This window comes from Carettochelys insculpta, chromosome 3 (genome assembly GCF_033958435.1).
Source record: "Carettochelys insculpta isolate YL-2023 chromosome 3, ASM3395843v1, whole genome shotgun sequence".
Taxonomy (NCBI): domain Eukaryota; kingdom Metazoa; phylum Chordata; order Testudines; family Carettochelyidae; genus Carettochelys; species Carettochelys insculpta.
The window spans coordinates 8519764-8542732 of NC_134139.1; the positions used below are offsets into that span (position 1 = coordinate 8519764).

Below are 22969 nucleotides of genomic sequence, written 5' to 3' on the forward strand. Positions count from 1 at the left end.
TCGTCTACACGGTCCCTACTTCGACGTTGAACGTCGAAGTAGGGCGCTATTCCTATCTCCTCATGAGGTTAGCGACTTCGACGTCTCGCCGCCTAACGTCGAAGTTAACTTCGAAATAGCGCCCGACACGTGTAGACGCGACGGGCGCTATTTCGAAGTTGGTGCCGCTACTTCGAAGTAGCGTGCACGTGTAGACGCAGCTATGGTGAGATAACACGGGAGCCACCTAGAATGATGGGCCGAATAGGGCAGAGTGGCTTGCATCCCAGAAGTTAAAGTAGGGTGGTACACACCACTGGGCTGCTCCGGTAAGAAAGCACCCAGGGGAGGACCAGCTGTTGATAGCCAATCAGCTACTGCATGGGCAGCCTTGTCAGCTGTTTCCAGGTCCTGCAACCAACCAGCTCCCCCCATATGGCTAGTCAACGCTTTGGAATGACCCTCCTCATCAGATATTTGGTTGGAACTCAGCTGTTTTCTCAGTGTGCTTTGTCTGTTGGCAGGTGAGCTTTTTTCCAGGAGAGGAAGCTGGGCTGGGGATGTAGCCAGTTTCTTGTCTGGCTGCAGGGGTTGGGAGGAGACAGCTAGAGTGTCAGCAGCTTCATGGCTGGTCACAGAGGGCTGGGGGTAGCCAGGTGGGTAGCTAAGCAGACTCAGTCTCTGGCATCCATCCTTGGCATGAAGACTGCAAAATCCCAACTTCCTTCGCCCTGAAATCTCTTCTGAACCTTTCATGCCATCTCAGTAGCTCAGGTGCTTTCCCACAGGCACATTGGATTACAGTTCAACTATTTGGAATCATATGACATTAAAACAAGTAACACAAGTTCCTTTCCAATGCACCTCCCTTCAAACCCCCACCCCCTACACGCATTTTACTCAGACAACACAAGAGGCAGAGATAGGCAGAACAAAGCTTCTGAACACAATCCCCCTTGCACACTCCAAGCTCCAGCCCTGAGGCTCCACCACACCCCAAATTTCTGCCCTGAGCCTCCACATACCCTCAAACACCCCCAACGTCTTGACCTGGGCTCCCTACACTCCACCTCATGCTTAATTTTTTTTACAGGTACCGTCATACAACCCCCAACCCCCCAGTCCCCATTCATGAACTCCGCAGCAATAGTCGGGTTTTTTACACTCCCCACCGCATCCCTGCTCCATCTCCTCTCCCATGCCAGGAATTACAGTATGAGCAAGGGCTTAAGTGTGTGTGTATGTATGTGTGTGTGTGTGGTGGCGGTGCTACTTCCCTGCAGTGTGTGTGGCTGTTCAAGAACTGTAATGACCTATTCTTCAGTTACTGAGGTACAGGCTGTTTGTGGAACTGTAGTGGCCAGGTGGTTTCCTCCAAGACCATTGCAATCTGGTTTCTTTGCTGAGAGGAACATTAGAAAACTAGAGATAGAGCATGAGAAGAGATCCCAGATGGGGCAAGAGGAAGCTAGTTCTGTAATGATCTGAGATACTACGTACGTTGAAAAGGTCTAGTTGGTCACACAGGGTTCTGCACATCACAGTCTCTGTCAGAGCATAGGTAGGGTGACCAACCATCCCGTATTGGGTGGAATGGTCCTATATTTGGGATGCCAAGAAGGCATCCAAGCTTATTTTTTAAAAGGGACTAATTGTCCCATATTTGGGCCCACTGGGGGTGGGGGCCAGAAGCACTCACAGCTGCCGCTTCCCCAGGCTCTGGGCAGGGAGCGCCCAGGGCTGCCACTTCCCCGGGGCTCGGGACCCGGGAGTGACCACAGCCACCACTTTCCTGGGGCTCTGGGACAAGGAGCGCAGACAGCTGCTACTTCCCTGGGGTTCCGAGTGGGGAGTGCCCACGGCCGCCACTTCCCCAGGGCACCAGGCCGGGAGCACACTCAGCCACCACTTTCCCGGGTCTCAGGGCCCAGGAGTGCCAGCAGCCACCACTTCCCCAGGGCTCTGGGACTGGGAGCGCCCATGGCTACTGCTTGCATGGGGCTCTGGAGCTGGGAGTGCCCACGGCCACCACTACTGTGGGGCTCCAGGGCTGGGAGCGCCCGAAACTGCCGCTTTCCTGGGGCTTTGGCACCAGTAGCACCCGTGGCTGCCTCTTCCCCGGGGCTAAGAGGGTGACACCAGATTTCCACGACTTGGTGCAGGCAGGAGGTGCCACCCCTTTGGGACAGGGAGATATGGTGACCCTAGGTGAAGGGCAAGGATCAGGTGTACCAGCTGGGGTCACATAACTGCTTTAGCTGTTCTTTGCCATCAAAAGTCTTAGCTTTATATCTTAACATCAGTTAGGACATAGGTTTTCTGCCAAGAATCTCTTCTGCCCTTTCGACTATAATTTCGGCATGGCTGTCATGTCTCCTCTTATTCAACCCAGGCATGGTAGAGAAAATACACCTCTTTTCCTGACAGAACTTTACTTTGGGAAATTTGTTTTTTCATTGCTAAAAATTCTGGCAAACCAAACGAATTGTTCACAAAACTAATCCTCTGAATAGGGTTCTAGGAAAACTAGTCGTAGGCATCCTTCAGTCTGCACAGACTATGGATCGCACCCTTTAAAGTTTCAATTTAAGACTTCATTTACAGCGTCTATTGTGACTATGAAGACCCACATGAGAGTGACGGTCCTTGCTGCATCTCTTGCAGATGTAGTGGGTGTCTGGCAAGTCCTTATTGTGCTTTCTGTGTGCTCACTTCTCCTCTGCTAGCTGTCTGATCTTCAACTCGCCCTTCTGAAGGCCCTTGTGTAACCCCTGCCTCCATCTGCCGCGGTCGTCTGCTAGTTCTTCCCAGTTGTCCAGCTCGATGTCTACCTCTCTGAGGTCTCTCTTGCAGACATCTTTGTAACGCAACTGGGGGCGTCCGGGGGGGTCTTTTGCCAGAGGCTAGCTCACCATACAGGATGTCTTTTGGAATCCTTCCATCATTCATCCTGTGGACGTGGCCAAGCCAGCGGAGCCGACGCTGCCTGAGGAGGGTGTGCATGGTTGGGATTGCAGCTTGCTCGAGGACGGCAGTGTTGGTAACTCTGTCCTTCCATGATATTCCAAGGATGCGCCTGAGGCAGCGCAAGTGGAAGACGTTCAGCCTCTTTTCCTGGCGGGCATACAGGGTCCAAGTCTCGCTGCCATAAAGGAGGGTGCTGAGGATGCAGGCTCTGTAGACTTGCATTTTGGTGTGAGTGTACAGCTTGTTGTTATTCCACACTCTCTTGCTGAGTCTGGACAGAGTTGTGGCTGCTTTACCGATCCTCCTATTTAGCTCAGTGTCCAACGACAGGGTGTCAGTGATGGTGGACCCGAGGTAAACGAACTCGTGGACAACCTCTAACGTATAGTTGTCAATGCTGATTGATGGGGATTCAGCAACATCTTGACCAAGTACGTTTGTCTTCTTTAGGCTGATGGTAAGCCCAAAGTCCTTGCACGCTTTGGAGAACCGATCCAGCAGTTTTTGAAGCTGGTCTTCTGTGTGAGACACTACAGCATCATCATCTGCAAACAGCATGTCTCTGATGAGGACTTCTCGCACCTTAGTCTTAGCTCTCAGCCTTGCAAGGTTAAACAGTTTCCCATCAGATCTTGTGTGCAGCACGATGCCCTCTGTTGAAGATCCAAAGTCATGCTTCAGGAGGAGTGCGAAGAAGATCCTGAACAGTGTCGGAGCAAGCACGCATCCTTGTTTGACGCCGCTCCTGATTCTGAAAGCATCCAATAATGCGCCGTCATATTGGATGGTTCCTCTCATGGTTCCGGGGTGAGCAGCGAACAGGGGGCAGCAGCCAACAGGGAAGGGAGTTTGCCTCTGGGCAAAGCGTCCTAGAGGAGCTTGGGTGAGTGTGGGATTTGGGGGGCTGTGTGGTGAGCTGGTGGGGGGTGAATGTCTGTCTGTCTGTGCAGCTATGTTACTTTGCAGAGCCTGAGCTTGTGCTGTGCAGAGAAGAGCAGTTTGCAAGGTGTGAATTGGGGCAGTTTCCTGCCAGGTGAGCCTTGAAGGGGGACTGAATAGACTGGAGGCAAGGCTTTGAGCCAGGCCTGACCAGCCAGCAGCTCTCCCTATAAGAAGGGAGCTCCCAGCGAACCAGGGGTGAGCAGCGAACAGGGGGCAGCAGCCAACAGGGATAGGAAAACTATGGTAGCAGTTTATAACTCATGTCAGGATAAACAATGTTAAGAATGCTACAGCTTTAGGATCCTAAAAGAATTTCATAGGTATCTGTACCACATGTGGAAATTTAAATCTATCTTTCTTTTATCACTAGTCCCCCCCCATGATATATTTCATTTGCCAAATAGTGATAGGGTGTGTATGTTCTCTCTCCCCTCATAAATCATTCTGTGAGTTTATAAAAATCAGATAGAATTAATAATTGTAGTTTCCCTGCTTCATTTCAAGTTACAGATCATTTGTATGAATCATAAACAGTACATTTAGTATTAAGTAATCAGCAAGTGAACTTTTTAATATTGAACAGATAAACCAATGTACCATAATCAGGGGTGATGTTGTGCAAGTTTCGTTTTCTGTGAGTTTCGATGGCCAACCCAATATTGGGACCTAGATCTATGAAATGTAGGGAAAGTAATTGCTTTCTAAGGGCTTGTCCACATAGGAAAATTAATCAGTATAGCTATTCTGGAATCAATATTCTGCTGTTGCTTTTAAGCCACTGCTGTGTTTTTGGTGCACAACTCAGTGCGGTCTGTTGCCCTTGTTAGGAGTCAACATTCGCTTCAAGGGTGCTGGAACCTTTGTAGAAAGGGGAAGGGTCAAAGCCAATGTACCACTTCCCTCTGAACAGCTGGCTGCTCCAGCAGTGAGCCAGATGCTTCTTTTCCGGTACCACAGTAGCCCATGCTGGGTGAAATGTGTCACTGCAACGCGTCCCCATTGGAATCCATTATTCTGAAGGGAAGGAGTGCATGCAATCTGTGGTGGACATGAATTCTGTGCTTATTTTTCTTTTGTTAAAAAGTGGGGGGTCTGTGCTCCCCCCACCCCCTATCTGGCAAAGGTACCAGGAGTGCGTTAGCACTGTGATCTGGGTGAGCTTCAAAAACTGTCAACAAAGGCATTATTCCTCATCATAGGCCCACAGAACACTAGAACTGGAAGGGACCTCACGAGGTCATCAAGGCCAGTCCCCTGTCCCTACAGCAGGACCAGCCACCAAGACCATCCTTGATAGATGTCTGTCTAACCTGCTCTTAAATATCTCCAGTGCTGGAGATTCCACAACTTCCCTAGGTAATTTGTTCCAGTGTTTAACCACCCTGACAGTTAGGAAGTTTTTCCTCATGTCCAACCTAAACCTCCCTTGCTGCAGTTTAAGCCCATTGTTCCTTGTCCTATCCTCAGAGGCCAACCAGAACAATTTTTCTCCCTCCTGCTCGTAACCCTCTTTTAGGTACTTGAAAACCTCTACCACGTCCCCACTAAGTCTTCTCTTTTCTTGACTAAAGAAGCCCAGTTCTTTCAGTCTTCCCTCATAGCTCATGTCCTCTAGACCTTTAGTCATTCTTGTTGCTCTTCTCTGGACCTTCTCCAATTTCTCCACACCCATCTTGAAACATGGTGCCCAGAACTGGACACAATGCCCCAGTTGAGGCCTAAGGAGCACTGAGCAGAGCCCAAGAATGACTTCCCATGTCTTGCTCTCAACGCTCCTGTTGACACATCCCAGAATCATGCTTACTTTCATTTGCGCATCGCATTTTCTGTGTAGACGCTGTGCGAGTTTTGTTGACAGAACTCTCTGGTGTAGATATAGTCTTAGAAACTAACAAATGTATTAAGTCGTGAGTTGTTGTAGGTCTAACCGACTCCTTCTGATGAATGGAGTTTTATATAGGTCCATTCAAGGGCTCCCGTAACACACCATCATTGTGATGTAACATTCTCCCCTACAGTCCAATGGCATTGCACACCACACACACTTTGAGTTCTTCTCCCAGTCTCTGTTTAATCAAATCAAATGGAGAGAGAAATCTCCGAGCTACAATTTATTTGCAAATTTGACTCCATTAACCATGGATTAAACAGAGACTGGGAGTGGCTGGCAGCTTCTCTGCTCTGGGTGCTAATCTCTCCCCATTAGACTCTGACAAAGGCTCACATACCCCTGTCTGATCTGACTTGTTTTTTTACTCTTTCGGTAAGTGTTGTTGATACTGGGCCATTTCCACCTTGCTGAATAGATCTTGCTGGCTCTGGCCCTCCCTCTTACTGGAACCCCACTCTTTAAATACCCCTCTGAAACCAGCCCCCAACTCGTACGTCTGATGAAGCGGGTCTTTGCCTGCGAAAGCTTATGCTCCAAAATATCTGTTAGTCTATAAGGTGCCACAAGACTTCTTGTTGTTCTTTAAACATGACTCTCTTGCCTAGTTTAGGCGAGTGGGTGGCATTTTACAGTGCAGTTCCTCCTGGCAGTAATCTTTCACTGGAGAAGCATGAAAGAACACTTGTCTGTCACCTTTGGAAGGAGCCAGGAGGATGTAATTAACAGCAAAAAATCCACAACAATCTAGGTGATTGTTGTGGCATGGCCTTGCTTTTGGTTCATTTTCTGAGCAAAAGCTCCACAGTTGCATAGCTTGTATTGCTCTTAAAAAGAGAGGGATTTCTACGTGCTTGTAGCCTGCAATGATGGTAGTTAAAAGGTATAGTGCAGTGTTTCTCAACCAGGGGTATGTGTATGCTTGGGGTACACCAAGGTCTTCCAAGGGATACGTTAACTCATCTAGATATTTGCCTAGTTTTACAACAGGCTACATAAAAACTCTAGTAAAGCCAGTACAATCTAAAAGTTCATTCAGACAATGACTTGTTTCTATTGTTTCATATGCCTTATGCTGACATGGATAATAAGATGGTAGAAAGTCAGCAAGTTTTCAGTAGTCGTCTTCTGTGATATTTTTGCATGATTTTCTAAGTAAGTAGTTTTTAAGTGAGGTGTAACTTGGTGGTATGCAGAACAAATCTGACTCTTGAAAAGGGTACGGTAATCTGGAAAGTTGACTGGCATTTGTTTCAAGACCTCAGATTACTTTAGGACCATGTTCCTCAGCTGGTGGTATGCATACCCCTAAGGAGCACGTGAGGGAAGTCTGAGGGTACCTTTTATTTTAAAAAAGTGCTTTATAAAAAAAAAAAGGTTGAGATACACTGGTATTGCATTCTCTCTTGCACGTCATGCATCTGCTGGAGGATCTGTGGCAAGAAGGTAATATGTATGGCGTCTTTAGAGCTTCATGTGCTGGAAATGTGTGTTTTCCAAAAGCATGCCCTATTGCATGACAGTACCCAGCCAGACTGACGCAGCAAATGACCTAACACTCCATCTGCAGAAAGCAGAATTGCAAGATGTAACAGCAAGTTCTAGCTCAGTCTCAGCATTGGTAACCATGGGGTGAAATTTTGGAAAAATGTTTGTCACGGTTACTGCTGTAGCATTTGTTGTACAGGGGCAGGGACTTTTCCTGTTGTGTCAAAGGCTGTGTCAACATCACATAACTAAGAATAAGGAGTAAGAGGGATATGAGTAAGAGGGTGACCATTGACAAGATCCTGAGAGTTTAAAGAGCAAGGAGAAAGAGCTGTAACTATGAAAGGTCAGAGGAAACTGAGCAATAGCATATTTAAATGGAATGTCTGGCCAAACATGCGGTTTAAGTCAGACTACCAGCTGTGATACAGTAATATTTTGACACGTCACTTGAGCTCTGAGCCCTATTGTGCTAGGTGCTGCACCAATGCCTAGGGAAAGCCGGTTCTTGCCCCAAAGGGATTACAATCAAAATAGATAACGCAGGTGGAAGGGAAGATGAAGGTACCAAGAGCAAAGTGGCTTGTGCAAGACGCTCAGCAGAGATGCGACTAAAACCCAGCTGTTCGAGTCCTACCCAAGTGCTTTAGTCTTTGAATGTGCTGTCTCTACTGGCCCATGGTGATTTACGCCAGCTGGGGATCAGGCTCTTTAAGCTGTTCTGAACACTGTTTGACCCTCCGAAGTGTCATAGAGGGAGGATAATCTTGTTTCGTTCCCTGTCCCTGTGTTTCCTATTGACACTGCTGGCCTGCACAGTGGCAGAGGCCGGAAAGAACGTACTAAAAGCTTAGAACATCAGAACAGCCACACTGCATCAGAGCAAAGTGCGTCTGGGCAAATAGCCTGTCTTCCGACAGTGGCCAGTGCTTCGTGTCCCAGAGGGAGTGAACAGAACAAGTGATCCTCGATTGGTCCATCCCCTGGCTCCCATTCTCAGCCTCTGTCAAACAGAGGCTTAGGACACCATTCCTACCCCTCCTGGCTAATACTCCTTGGTGGACCTAACCTCCATGAATTCGTCTAGCTCTTTTTTAAACCCCGTTATAGGCCTGGCCTTCACAGCCTGCTCCAGCAAGGAGTTCCACAGGCTGCCTGTGCATGAAAAAAATACTGCCCTTGGTTTGTTTTAAACCTGCTTCCAAATTTCATTTGGTGACCCCTAGTTCTTATGTTATGGGAACAAGTGCTGTAACCCCTCCAAATGTGCGGTTTCAGGTTGTGTTTAACTTGCTTTAATGCGAGTTAAGCGCAATTCAAAATCACGCCCCCACCTCCCAGGACTTATCCTTTCAAAGAGGCTCCAGGTACTCCTGCTGCAGTACGTGCATTCCGCTGGGGAGAAAAGCTGCCCCACAATTTACATGAAATTCGACTTATGTCAGGGTGAGGAGGAGCGGTGGCCATACCGCGCTGCAGGCCCCTGCCACGGCCAGCACTCAGCATCACCCAGAGCATGTCACACCGCGCCGCAGGCCCCTGCCACGGCCAGCCCTCAGCATCACCCAGAGCACCACCGCGCCACAGACCCCTGCCACGGCCAGCCCTCAGCATCACCCAGAGCATCACCGCGCCGCAGGCCCTGCCACGGCCAGCCCTCAGCATCACCCAGAGCACCACCGCGCCACAGGCCCTGCCACGGCCAGCCCTCAGCATCACCCAGAGCACCACCGCGCCACAGACCCCTGCCACGGCCAGCCCTCAGCATCACCCAGAGCACCACCGCGCCACAGACCCCTGCCACGGCCAGCCCTCAGCATTGCTCAAAGTGTGCCACACTGCACCCAGTTAAACCCACCGCAGCCCGGCTCTCCACTCGTGTTCTTGCTCACCACCCCCCTCAGCACTGCCCAGCGTGTGCCACACCATGCCAGAGGCCACCTGCCCCAGCCCTCAGTGCTGCCCAGCCTGCACCAGGCTGCACTGCAGCAGTGATGACGGTGGCCCTCTGCTCTGGGCCCTTTGGAATCACCAGGACCCAGGACAACTGCCCTCTTCCTCTCTTCTCCTCCCCATCAGTGGCCCTGACCACAGGTAGCAAGCTACTGAATGCAGCATGAAAAGTGTCCTGGCAGCTGTGCGATGGAGCCTTGTCGGTCACATATCAGGTGTCAGTGTTAACCCAAACAGAAGGGCCTGAGAGAGCAGCCGACATCCTTCAGGGAAAGAATGTGAACCCATAAACTCCAAACCCTTCAATCCATGACAGCTTGAAAGGATTATAGAAACCAGCGTGACACTGCATGGAAGTCCCCCCGAGAGCACCCGGCACAGCACAATCGCTTTGCTCTGTCAGACTCTCTGTGGCATCTTGGCTCTTGACTGATTTGCAAGTTGCTAATGAATTAAACATGGCACACACAGACACAGAGCGTATGAGTCTCCGTTTGTCACTGGGAGGAGCCGCCCTGCATGGATCTATCGGTCATAAAACTGTTTTCCAAGTTGTCTCGCTGAGCTCCACAGCACGTCCCCTGCTTCTTTCAAGGCCTGAAGAAGAACTGTGGGCATAGCTCAAAAGCTTTTGGCTCTCACCCACAGAAGCTGGCCCGATAAAAGAGATCACCTCGCCCACTTTCCCTCTCTAATACCGTGGGCCTGACGCAGCTACCACAACCCTGCAAACGTCTCTCAAGAGGGGCATTTCAGACGGGCCAAATCAATCATGGATCACTTTAGGAACAGGCCCAATCCACATTGTTCTGATCCAGAGCCCAAGGTTCTAGGGTATGTGGCTCAAAAGTTTAGCGTCTAGCCCCTCTTTCTCATTCGCTAAAGAACGTATGTTTCTGTGTAGGACAGTGATGGTCCCACGGGAGCAAAGCCAGCTATTTGCTGGACAGTTCCCAGAATCAGTGCTTGGCGGGGTCCAAATTGCTGTGGAGAATTACCAGTGGCGCTGCAGAGCAGAGCTGTGGGGCATGACAATTTTCATCTCTAGGTCTAAAGATTCCAAATTCAGGCGTTCAGCCTGGACACTTTCACAGTGTCTTAATAAATCTGAGCGTAATTTGGCTGACCCCCCAAGGACGGAGCTGTGTTGCAATCAGGCAACTCCTGAACCTCCTTATGAGCCTTGTATTTGTGTCCAGGAGGGTCTCGACAGTCACGAGCGTTTGGTGTTGAGAACCCTCGTGAATGCTGAATTTCACAAATCGCATTTTACCCCATGGGGGAGACAGGAATCTTGACCGCTGAGCTGCTCCTTCCTTCCCCCTTGACAGGGGGATCGCCTAGTTCCAGCAGCACCCAAGGGCTTGGGCATGCCTGCTGACTGTGAATGAAAGCTCAGGAGCCAGGCAGAGGGCAGCAGCTTCCCCAGCCCCATGCGCATGTGTGAGCGCCAGGCACATGCTTGCTAGAGCCACCTGGGGCTTCGGAGCATGAGCGGAAGCAGAGCAGGCGCCTCAGACATCTTAGGCCACTCTGCACAGGGAGTTCTGAGCACTGAGCAGCCTTCCCCAGCCCAGCCACCCCAGTCGCCAGGGTGGCACTGCCCTTGTCAGGGGCTGCGGCTGGAGCTTCTGCCACAGAGATGTGCATTCATGAATCTCAAGGGTTTACTGCAGCTCCCCTATCAAGGGTGAGGACGGAGCGGCTCAGCTCCAGGCAGTGCTGCCGCAGCAGGGCCAGGCGATCCCGGGCTCATATATAATTGGATTTGCAAATGTTAAAGTCGCAAATGTCGCAACCTTACTGTACAGAGACGAGGTACGGAGAAGCTACCTGAGGAGAAAGACAGCCCCAGATACTTAACCAAAGAGTCTGTTGAATTGATTATGCAGCAACGCAGGGGACAAAAAGAGCCAGCCACAAGTAGATGCCCAGGAGCTCCTGGCTTCAAGGAAAAACATGATTTCTGCTGATAAATTGGGTGCATGTTTTTATGCGGCTTGTACTATGTGCATGAGCTGTCTCACTGACTGTGCTATTAAACATAGTCATATATGATCTGGAACACTTAATGTGGGCAAACCACATCACTTCCTCATGCCACAGTTTCCTCATTTGTACAATGGGGATAATGACATTTACCTCCTTCGTACACTGCTTTTGAGCTCTGCAGAGAAAAATCACCATATAAGAAGTTGGGAGTGTGGACGCCATCGTCTATAGAAGTCATTTCACATTCTTATTTCTGCATGTACACAAGAGCTTGAACTTTTCCTCACCTATTTGGGAATGGCAGAGAGGATGAGCTCTCTGGAATGCGTTAATGAACTGTTTGGATTTGGGGCTCCTACTCCCTGACACCTGTTCCTCCTTGCTGATAACGGTTTTCTCTCTGAAAATGATTTATGTTTCTCTAACTAATTGCCTCTGGCACTGGGCCTGTTTGTGTAAGGGTATAAAATACCAGAGTTAGCTGCATCAAGCAGCCTTGCTGGACCTGGTTTCACTAGTGTCCAGTTTGGCTCATCTGTTGCCTTATTGAATTCAATAATGCTGAATGTTAGCCGCCTAAACTCAGAGAAGCCTTGTGCTTCCACAGGAGGGTTATTAACAAATTATTATTGGGTTCTCATAAGTGGAAAGTCCTATAGTGAATTGCACATGAGGAAGTAACAAAGGGTCAAAACTAACTGGGAGTAAATGATCTATGATGAAACATCTTGAGGACCATCAGCATACGACATATACCTTATTCTAGTTTCTCATTGGAGCCACACAATTCCAGCACTCTCGGTATGTGTAGCTGGTATGATTCTTTCAGGGAAATGAGTGTGTTGGACTGGCAGCAAGCTAGTCTGCATTACACACTGTAGAGGCTTGGGTTAAACACCGACCATATTTACCAGTGGTATAGATCTGGAAACACTACTCCTAGCTAGTGCTGCACACATTACTGCCAAAATAAACAAGCAGGACTTTACACCGCTACTGTTAGATGAACAGGAAAAGGGAATTCCATGTTCATATCTGGAAATGTAACGTTTATGTTTCTGCCAGAACTCCATTCCCCATTCTAGTTCACAATGTGTTTGACACGTAAAAAGCTGAATGATGAGGTCTTGTCTACACTATGTGGTGATCAATGCTGCAGTGATCAATCCACCAGCTGTTGATTTATCATGTCTGAGGTAGACATGATAAATCAATCTCTGAGTTCACTCCCATTGACACCAGTGCTCCACCAAAACAAGGGTAGCCAGCATCAACAGGAGAGCAGCCCCTACCGAACTCATGACATATGCAAGACTTTGTGGTGATTATGTCAATTTTCTGTACCAGGGATACACGTACCCCTGGGGGACCACCAAGGTCTTCCGGGGTACCTCCACTCATCTTCATATTTGCCTAGTTTTACAACATGCTACATAAAAACCACTAGTAAAGTCAGTCCACTCTAAAAGTTCATCCAGACAATGACTTGTTTCTACTGCTTCATATGCCTCATGCTGAAATGTAAATACAATATTTCTATTCCAGTCCATTTATTTGATAACAAGATGATAGAAAGTCAGTAAGTTTTCAATAGTAGTCTTCTATGGTATTTTTGCATGTTTGTGTAAGTCAGTAGGAGGCCTGTATTGGCTCAGTGTAGCCGAGGGGCTGGAGTAGATGGTGGGATGTGGTACGAGGTCCTGCCCAGTCTAGCCCTCTTGGGCACGTTCTTGGCCCTCCCCGGAATGATTGCCGTCAACATCCACAAATTTAACAATGGGGGCAAGGAAAAGAGAGTGGCACTGCATCCCTGGTTTAAATAAAGTACGAAAACCTGCACATTCACCAAAACCTCAAACTGGACTTTATCTGCTGTTTAAAAATGGTGGGGAATCTTATTTTCATTTTCCTACATCCCTGCCTTTGTCAGCCCTGGCTGTTGTGGTGGTAATTGTCACCTGAAATGTCCAGAAACACAAAATACCTGAAATTATCATTAATAGTACAGGAGTGTCTATGGATCTAGCCACAATGGGAGCTCTGTTGTCATGGGCACAGCACAGAGACTTAATGTCAGTTGCTCCTTGCAATTGCATAGCTAGAATCAGAGAGGTGGCCATGTTAGTCTGTAGCTTCGAGAACAACAAAAAGTCTTGTGGCACCTTATAGACAGATATTTTGGAGCATAAGCGTTCTTTGCCCACGAAAGCTTACGCTCCAAAATAGCTAGAATCGATGTATCTGCAGTCAACTGTAAGATCTGTCCTGACTGAGGGTGAATCTATACTTATCAGCTGATCGATCGCAGGAAGATCGATCTTCCAGAGTTCAATTTTGCCATGTGTGATAAGATGTAGCAAAATTGACCTCTCTTGGCTCGGCCATCAACCCCTGTACTCCATGCTATTGTGTGGAGTAAGGGACAATGGCACAAGTCTGAAGAGCCCTGGACTCCACTATTTAAGAAGGTAGATTCTGTTATGTCGATTCTAGCTATGCTAATGGCATGGCTAGAACTGCGTATCAGAAATTGACTTTCTACGCTAGTGTAAATCTAACCTAAGGGAGGTCAACGGGAGCGTTTCTCCTATCAACTTCCTGGACTCCTCACAAGAGCAGGAGTACAGTGGGCCTACTGCAGACCCCAGAGAGATCGATTTAGTGCGTCTTTACCAGATGTGTGAAATTGAACTCCGGAAGAACAACCCTGAATGGGTCGATCTCCTGTTAAGTGTACACATACCCTGGGCTACCCTGGGGGCTCAGGAGCTGAACTTTCCCAGGGGCTTGAGTGGCAGAATCAGATGAGTTTCTAAGGAAGAGACCAGATTTTTTAAGCAATCAGCTATGAAGGAGAGGGAAAATATGCAACAAAGCATATACAAGCAGTACCATTTTGGTATGTACAGTTGCAGTTTCAGACAAGGGAAGCACACAATGAGGTGTTGCAGCTGCACTCCCAGGACTGCCCGTGACTGTAGGTGTGCCTGCAAAGTGAGCAAACGAAGGCACAGAACTGCAGGTGAAGTTGGCCCATTCACACTTGTGAATGCCGTACGTGGGCCGTGGAGCTGGGCAGTGGAGCAGGTGTGCCTATGAGATGTGCAGCTGCTCATGCTCTTTCGAGCCTGTTGTGACCTTGCTCACGGAGTACGGCAGAAGGTGGAAATGAACTACAATTTTAGGGTCCCATGGATCCCAGCGAGTCTGGGAAAATTCGGTAGAAGCTGATGAAATTCTCTCTAGCACAGGGGTGGCCAAATTTTGTGGCTAGAGGGCCACACTGGGGAGGGAAATTGTATGGTGGGTCAGGTAGGGAAGGCTGGGAAGGTTGTCCCTCCCCAAAGAGCCAGGTATCACTCTGCCCCCTGGCCTCCCACCCAGTCCCATTGCTCCCCACTCTCTGAGTGCCCAGGCACCCAGCCTCCTATCCAATCACCCTGCTCTGCACCCCAGGACCCCATATCTAACTCTCCCGGCCCTCCTGCCCCAGAGCTGTCACCCACACCGCTCCCTGCCCCTTGACAGCTCCCCGGGACACCCCAACCAAATCCCTGGAGCACTGGGGCTGGCGGCACTGTAACCGCACTGCCTGGCCAGAGGTGTAGCCACCGCCCTGAGCACTGGGGCTGGTAGTGTGGCAACCCCGTCACCCAGGTGCCGGAGAAGCCGAGGTTGCTGAGGGGGTGGGGCAGAAGGGAAGTGCCAGAGATTTGCAGCTCCTCCTCACTGCACTGGCCAGGAGTGGGGCAGGCTCCCCCCAAGCAAGGCTGTCCTGACCCCGCTGCCAGGTGAAAGCCGTGGGGCCAGAATGAAGGATCCCACAGGCTGGATGTAGGTTGTGGGCTGTAGTTTCCTTCCTCCCACCCTCCCTGCCCTGATCTAGCAGACTGTATTTAACTGGTTCCCATTCCATAGTATCTGTGCACCTGTCTTCAGTGTATGTACACTTGCGTATCCCCATGAGGCAGCAAAGTGGTATAATTCCCATTTTACAGATAGAGCAATGGGGCCCAGAAACACTATGTGATTTGTGCAAAGTCAGAGACTTCAAAGGTGGGAGAGGGGGGTGCACAGATCTGTGTTCACTTCACACTCCACATCCTTACCTGGCCCAGCCAAGCTAATGATCCAAACAGCGGATCACATTTGATGATGAATCCTGGTCAGATACCACTTGAGGCCCAGTGCCCATATGCTATGAAGGAGGGACCTGAAGCAGAGTACAGAGGATTCTAGACTGATGCTTCAGCTACTGCATCACACTGTCGCCCTTCTCCTCTCCGCTTGTGTCTGAAGCAATGCCATAGTTTTTCCTCTCTGTTGTTCTGGCCACCCTGAATTAACATGAGTGCCCTGATCAAGCAAGGCCATCCGACATATGAGCAAAAATCACTCCTGCCAGAGAAGCAATGAAGGAAGTTCAAGAGATCCTGCAATGTTCTTATTGCCTTATTTCCTTATGCCCCCCTCCTCTCCTGCCTGGGCAGGAGATCATCTCCACTCCTGTTTCGGTAAAGGACTCCCCACAACTTACGATTTGCAGAGACCCTCTGCTGACTCAGCAGGAAGAGATTGTTGGGGGAAAAACTTTGCCCAATTTCAGCACACATTTGTGTAACACCATGTATAAGAACTTGGAAAGTGCAGAGCTTATACTTACTTTGCACAGGGTTAAATTTTGTCCCTGGAATGCTTCATCATAGATCATTTACTGCCAGTAAGTTTTGATCTGCTGTTATTTCCTCATCTGTAACTCACAGTCACGCTTTCCACATGTGGAGTAGCTTTCTTATGAGAAAATAGTAATAATCATAATGATAATAAATAACAATAGCAGTGGCATTGCCTTTTATAGCACTTTTCTTCTGTAGAACTCAAAAGCACTTAACAAAGGAGGTAACTATTTCCACTGAACAAATGAGGAAATCAAGGCACAAGGGAGTGAAGTGGCTTCCTCAGGGTTATCCATCCACAGAGCAAGGTAGGGAAGCCACAGCCATCACTATGTCTGAGGCCAATGCTCAAAACCTTAGACCACAAGCACTTTGCAAATACCGGGTGGACCTCTCTAATCTGGCACTCTCCCGTCCAGCAAGATCCATAATTCGTCATGCTTTTAATTAGCTGGATGCCCCCTTAACATGGGAGTGGGCAAGTTTCCTGTGGTCCCATCAAGTTTGTTTACAGCCACCAGTCCTGGCTCTCAGCGTTTACCCTTAAATATCTCCTAAGAGCCCAGTAAGCAGTGGAGGTGTTGGTGATGCTGCTAGACAAGATTGACCTCCTGTGGGCTGGCAAATTCTCTTGTTTGGCATGAGTCAGGTCACAAAGGTGCCGGACGAGAGAGGTTCAACATGTATTAATTAAACCGCTCATTGCTGTATGAATGCAGTATTATCACACCCATTTCGTGAATGGGTAGACTGAGGTCCAGAGAGATGTAATTTTAGCTGAAGAACACAGCAAGTGAGAGGCAGAACTCAGAACCAGGTTTTAACTCCACTTCCCTTATTTAATTACTAAACTGCATAACCTCTGGGCTGTATATTAACTGGAAAAATCAGCAGTTTGTAGCTGTTTCCTTCTTGATCGTAGTAAATGAGAGTGGTCCAATCTGACATACAAGGGTTTTTTTGGAAGGAAGCACTAAGATTTATTTAAATTGAAGGTTGCCAGCTAACAGCAGTACTTCACCAAAGGCCATTTATAACATCCCCATAACTGAATTCTCCTCAACAAGCAAAATGTGACTGAGGTTGTGATTAATAGTTGTCTCATTTAAGCAGATGCAGAGACAGAGAGAAAACATGGCACCTAAACACTCAATGCAAGTGCAGTTGGCTTATTCGTCTCTTGGTAGCTTACAAATCGTATGACATCTGTCTCTGAGATGGTATAACTTACTGTGAAAGGGCGTTGTGTTATTTCACTTGGTAACAGCCTGTGTAATTGCTTTAGATATGCGGAAAATGAGTGATACAACAGCATTTTTATGATTCAGTCATTCGCACAGGAAGGTGACTAAACTTCCTTTCTGTTCCGGGCAGGCAAGCTTTTGAATGGACTATCCCAGTTTGCCAAGGAGTGGTCTCCCTCCACCCTTTCCAAAGAAGAAGCATTTACATCAGATTGAACAGTTTTGATTCGAAGTGGACACAGGAATATTTCTGTCCGCACAGGTTAATTTTTCTTCTCTACTGCGTGAAAGATTCATCACCGACATACATAACCACCTCAACCCTGGAACAATGTTTTAAAGAAAAGAAACTGAATTAAACTTATTTCTGTTTTTCTGCTGGAAGTGAAACCACCCAATCCATAAATGAAATAGAAGGGAAAACAATTGTAATATCCAAGATTGTTTTCTCTTGTTTATTAAGAAAATAAGTAACACCTTATGATATGAACCAAGTGCAGAACCCAGAGGAAATATGAGAAATGAGCTGATTGCAGATGGGATACAGATTTTCATTTTTATTTAATGAACCACACCTTCGCTTGTATGAATTAGCGTTGCTCCACTGGAGCTCAGAATCAGCCTTGATTATTCAAATTCCTTGCACATTTATGCCTGTGTAAATCTGGAATAACCCCCTTATAGTCACTCAATTCCCAGAGCTGTCAAATTGCTATGAGATCAGAATCAGGGGCCAAATTTTCAGCTGGTGTCAATCAGTGAGGCGCCATTGGTTTCAGTCAAGCTATGCCAGTTTATACAAGCTGGGGGTTTGGTCCCAGGACTTTAAATGTTCAAGCAGTTTCTTAAGATTGCCATGGTAGTTAAAGAAGGCAGTTGCCAAAATGAGCAGACAAATCCCCATGGGTTTCAATAATAAATATGGGTATTAGGCTGAGTCATTACCTAGCTTAGTTGCTGGAAATATTATTTTTTCTTCTTAATTTGCAGAACTAAAACAGAAACAGAATAACACACAGACCTGACTGTGCATAAAACTTATTTGTCTTTCAAAAAAGGGAACTCTTCCCACCACCAGAGTTATTATATAAGGAATCTCCCACACAATAAAACCCATCATTTTTGTGGGAAAAGTTCAATCCTGATACTTTTTGGGTATCCAAAATGAATATCTCTCTCTCAATCTCTCTCTCCATCTCCCTACTCACAAATGTTTTGAAACAAGTTGTCCTCAAGTGCCAGCACACCTGGAAAGTCTGAGGATTTTGTTTTGAAGTTAGAGCACATTTCTTCAGCACCATCATCCAACGTAAAGAACAGGCGGCAGTACTAAGAGCTAACAAGCACTGGCTCACACCCATCTTGATACCTAACACAGGCTGCTCTGTGGTTTTTCTGAGCCTGCCTTCTCCAAGGAGAAGCGCCAACTGAAGGAACCCCCCCCCCCTGCCCCCGCCTATCATTATTTACAGGGTTCAGGGTGGGGCTCTCTTTCTTTCCCTGTTTACAGAACATTTCCTCAAAGGTCAGCAGCTCAGTGCAAGTGAAATAAAATAGTCTTCCTGGGAAGGGTTGGTATTTATTAGAGCAACTTAATTGCCAGCCACAAACTGCAACTTGGAAGAAAAACAAGCCCACCTCAAAGCGTTTGCATAAAATGTCAGTTTCGTTCTAGATTATTATTCAAATGAGGTCACCAGCGAACAAACACTGTGGCCACAAAGTATTTCGTTTTGCAGTGTCATCTCGGATACTGTTCCATTTTCCGGCTTTATGTATGATAAATAGGCTACTGGGTGGCTTTTGTGAAAAAAATAAATAAATGAGCTCTGGTGCCTGTTGCAGTTGTGAGAGCCAGAGCCTCAGCTGAGCTGTGTCTACACGTGCACACTACTTCGAAGTAGCGGCACTAACTTCGACGTTAGGCGGCGAGACGTCGAAATCGCTAACCTCATGAGGGGATCGGAATAGCGCCCTACTTCGACGTTCAACGTCGAAGTAGGGACCGTGTAGACGATCCGCTTCCCGCAACGTCGAAATTGTGGGGTCCTCCATGGCAGCCATCAGCTGGGGGGTTGAGAGACGCTGTCTCTCCAGCCCGTGCGGGGCTCTATGGTCACCGTGTGCAGCAGCCCTTAGGCCAGGGCTTCTGGCTGCTGCTGCTGCAGCGGGGGATTCATACTGCGTGCACAGGGTCTGCAACTCGTTGTCGGCTCTGTGGATCTTGTGCTGTTTAGTGCAAGTGTGTCTGGGAGGGGCCCTTTAAGGGAGCGGCTTGCTGTTGAGTCCGCCCTGTGACCCTGTCTGCAGCTGTGCCTGGCACCCTTATTTCGATGTGTGCTACTGTGGCGTGTAGACGTTCCCTCGCTGCGCCTATTTCGATGTGGTGCCGCGCAACGTCGACATTGAACATCGACGTTGCCAGCCCTGGAGGACGTGTAGACGTTACTCATCGAAATAGCCTATTTCGATGTCGCCACATCAAAATAGGCTACTTCGATGTAGGCTTCACGTGTAGACGTAGCCCTGGTGTGCAACATCTTCGTGCCACTGAGTTGATTTGCACCAACTGAAGCTGTGACCCAGCAGTGTTTTGCTTTTCTCTCCTGAAAAGCCATCAGATCCCAGTTCCGTGAGCACAATAAGCCCAGGACATTGTTAAAGCCTGAATGGGGGGGTGGGGGGTGGGAAGCACTGATACTCTACTGTGTGGCCTCCTATTTTCAGATCAATGTGGTTCTAGCAGAATGACGCAGCACGCACGGCACACCATGCGCAAAGGCGGCAGCAGAGGTGCAGCCCTGGCGATCTAAAAAGCAAAGCCTGTCCAAACTGAGGGATTCTGTGATCTGGGGCTGTTGGCCCTGCTCCATATAGAAATAAGGGCCAATAGTAAAAGTGAAGTGCAGATCTAGGTTCAGATTCCAGCTCTCTCCCCACGGAGGATGTGAGGTTTGGCTTCAGGCCCATGTTTGGCCAGGAGAGTTCACTCATTGACTGTGGTCTTGTCTACGCTTACTGGCGCCGTCAATCTATTTCAGCTACATAAATGTGCAGCTGAAGTCGACATACCTTCCACTGTGTCTTGCCTGTGGTGAGGTCATCAGAGGCTGCTCTCCTGTCGACACCAGCTACTCTTATCTGGATGGAGTACCAGCATCGACAGGAGCGAGCTTGGGGAGCAAAATCAACAGTCACTGGATTGACCACTGCTATGTCAATCTACCATCAGGCCTCAGTCAAGGCAGGTAATACAGCACACAGCGTGCCATAGGAATACCAACATGAAAAATGTATTTTCAGGTACTCGTTCTGTCCTGGAACTATCTGTAAAGCAACTGCAAAGGATTTCTGTATGGAAGAAGTAAATGTTTGCTATTGGAGTGACTGATTTCCACTGGTCAGAAGGAGTGCTGCCTTGTCTGTTCACTCAAGCACAGAGAGAAAGAGACAGAGAGAAGTTGTTTCATTCATTTTATAAAAATTCAGCTGGTGACCAGGTGTCCTCATATTAGAGGCTTTGTCGTAACAAACACTCCTCCTGAAACAGCATGTCCCTATTGTTCACACTTGTTCCATGGTCAACCTAGCTACGGGATTTTTAAGAGATAACAACTATTTTTGTTCTTCTTTTTTTTCTTTTTGCTTGTAAAGTGGTGGCAAACATATGGAGTGGGGTATCTTGTTGGGGGTCCCTGAATGGACCCAAAAATATAGAAGGTGGACAGGGATGGTTGGTGAAGGGGGTAGCCAGGGCACCAAGGAGATGTGCCAATCTGGGGCCAGAGTCCAATATCCTTACTCACCTTGAACAGTGTTCTTACTCAGTCCGAGGTGCAAAGCCATGTCCCCCTTTGTAGGAAAAGTCGCTGCTCTTTGTTGGGGGTGTATCTCTGGGCTTTGGCAGCTGCACCCATAGGAAGGAAGATCAGTGTGGATGGTATTGAACTAGAAAATGTAGAGAAGTTCACATATCTGGGAGCAACATAACGCATGATCTAGACTGTAAGAAGGAAATGGCGACTAGAATAGCGAAAGCAAGAGCAAGTTTGAAGGCGATGGGTAAGATTTGGAAAAGCGAAGCAATTAGCTTAAGAATGAAGCTGGGTGTCTTGAAAACGTGTGTATTCAGCAGCATGTTGTACGAATGTGAGACATGGGCCACGTCTACACTAGCCCCAAACTTCAAAATGGCCATTTCGAAGTTTACTAATGAAGCGCTGAAATGCATATTCAGCACTTCATTAGCATGCGGGCAGCTGCGGCGGTTCGAAATTGACGCGGCTCGCCGCCCCGTGGCTCGTCCCGACGGGGCTCCTTTTCGAAAGGACCCCGCCTACTTCGAAGTCCCCTTATTCCCATGAGCAGATGGGAATAAGGGGACTTCGAAGTAGGCGGGGTCCTTTCGAAAAGGAGCCCCGTCGGGACGAGCCACGGGGCGGCGAGCCGCGTCAATTTCGAACTGCCGCAGCTGCCCGCATGCTAATGAAGTGCTGAATATGCATTTCAGCGCTTCATTAGTAAACTTCGAAATGGCCATTTGAATGGCCATTTTGAAGTTTGGGGCTAGTGTAGACACGACCAATGAGATGTAGTTCGATAATTATAGGTTCAAGGAAAATACACTCTTCAGGCTCCAAGTGAAACCCCTATATACCGTATTTGTCCTGAAGACTCATCTGCAGATCATTCACTAATCAGCTATTAATCAGAGACTACCTTACTCTCCAACTACCCAATATTGTTAAGAGGCCGCATTGTTCTTCATAGGCAATGCAGAAATCTCTTTTTTCCTATCTACCCTTCAACATTTTTAAAAACTTTCCATTCAGTGAAAGAATTTGTTATTTTGACTTTTTGTTCTGATTCCTAAAAAATTCAAAATTCAAACCGTTGGAATTTCCCGTAGGAAGAAAATTCCAATTTTCAATCATACCTGATATTTAGCCACATCTGTAAATGGTCGCATTGTCATTTCTGGCTCCCACAGGAAGGCAGGATTTGACCAACTTGAAAGTTACACCATTTCTGGTCCAAACATCTAAGCTGAACATTTATACTCACACAGAATAGCTAGAGTGGCCTCATCCCTTGCTTGACTACTCTAATGTTCTTGCTTATTTTCTTTATTTCTCTTTGACTTTATAAGCAAGTTCATTGACAGTCTTGAGAAAATGTTTTTTTAAACAAGAACAACAGAAATATCATGCCAAGAATATCCCATTTGCTGATGTGTTGTAGAAAACTCATTAACTTAATTTTCTGGATTCAGTGAATGGCAACGCTATAAACAAATCTTGATGATTAAAAAAGGATTAATCGTGGCTTTAATGAGCTTGCACATTCCAGGGAAACAAGATCAATTGTGCGCTTTGGACTGGACAGAGATGAAAATTATCTTGCCCATTTCGCATTAGCTATTACAAATATATATTCCCCTCTAGTCTTTTGTGATTGGGACCAGCACAGCTGGACTGGGGTGATTGCCAAGAGCAATTCAACCTCCGCTCACTCCTGAGGAAAGTTAGCAAAGCTTGGTGAAATTCACAGAGTAGAAGCTACTATTGCTGTGTTCATCGTGATGGAAGGAAAAATTAGCGTGAAATGGGAAAAACAAATAAAGTAAAGAGCCATTTTTAAAAACTGCTGTAGAAAATAGCCACAGAGACGAAGAATTGCCTTGTTGTTAAGGTACTGGAGTGGCCTCAGGAGACCTCAGTTCATTTTTTGTCTTTCGTATGGACTCCCTGTTTGACTTAGAATCATAGAATGCTAGGGCTGGAAGGGACCTAAGGAGGTCATGAAGTTCAGCCCCCTGCCCGAAGTAGGATCAACCCCAA

The 22969-nt window shown here is 47.7% G+C and overlaps 1 long non-coding RNA gene across 1 annotated transcript in view; it reads left to right on the forward strand.

The window, feature by feature from the left end:
- The window catches only part of LOC142010183 (uncharacterized), a 96981-nt gene extending 79015 nt beyond the window's left edge, over positions 1-17966 (forward strand). Inside the window, exon 5 of the long non-coding RNA XR_012644715.1 lies at positions 17260-17966. This is a non-coding gene — a long non-coding RNA (uncharacterized LOC142010183). The remainder of the gene's footprint in view (positions 1-17259) is intronic.
- Positions 17967-22969: the final 5003 nt, after the last annotated feature.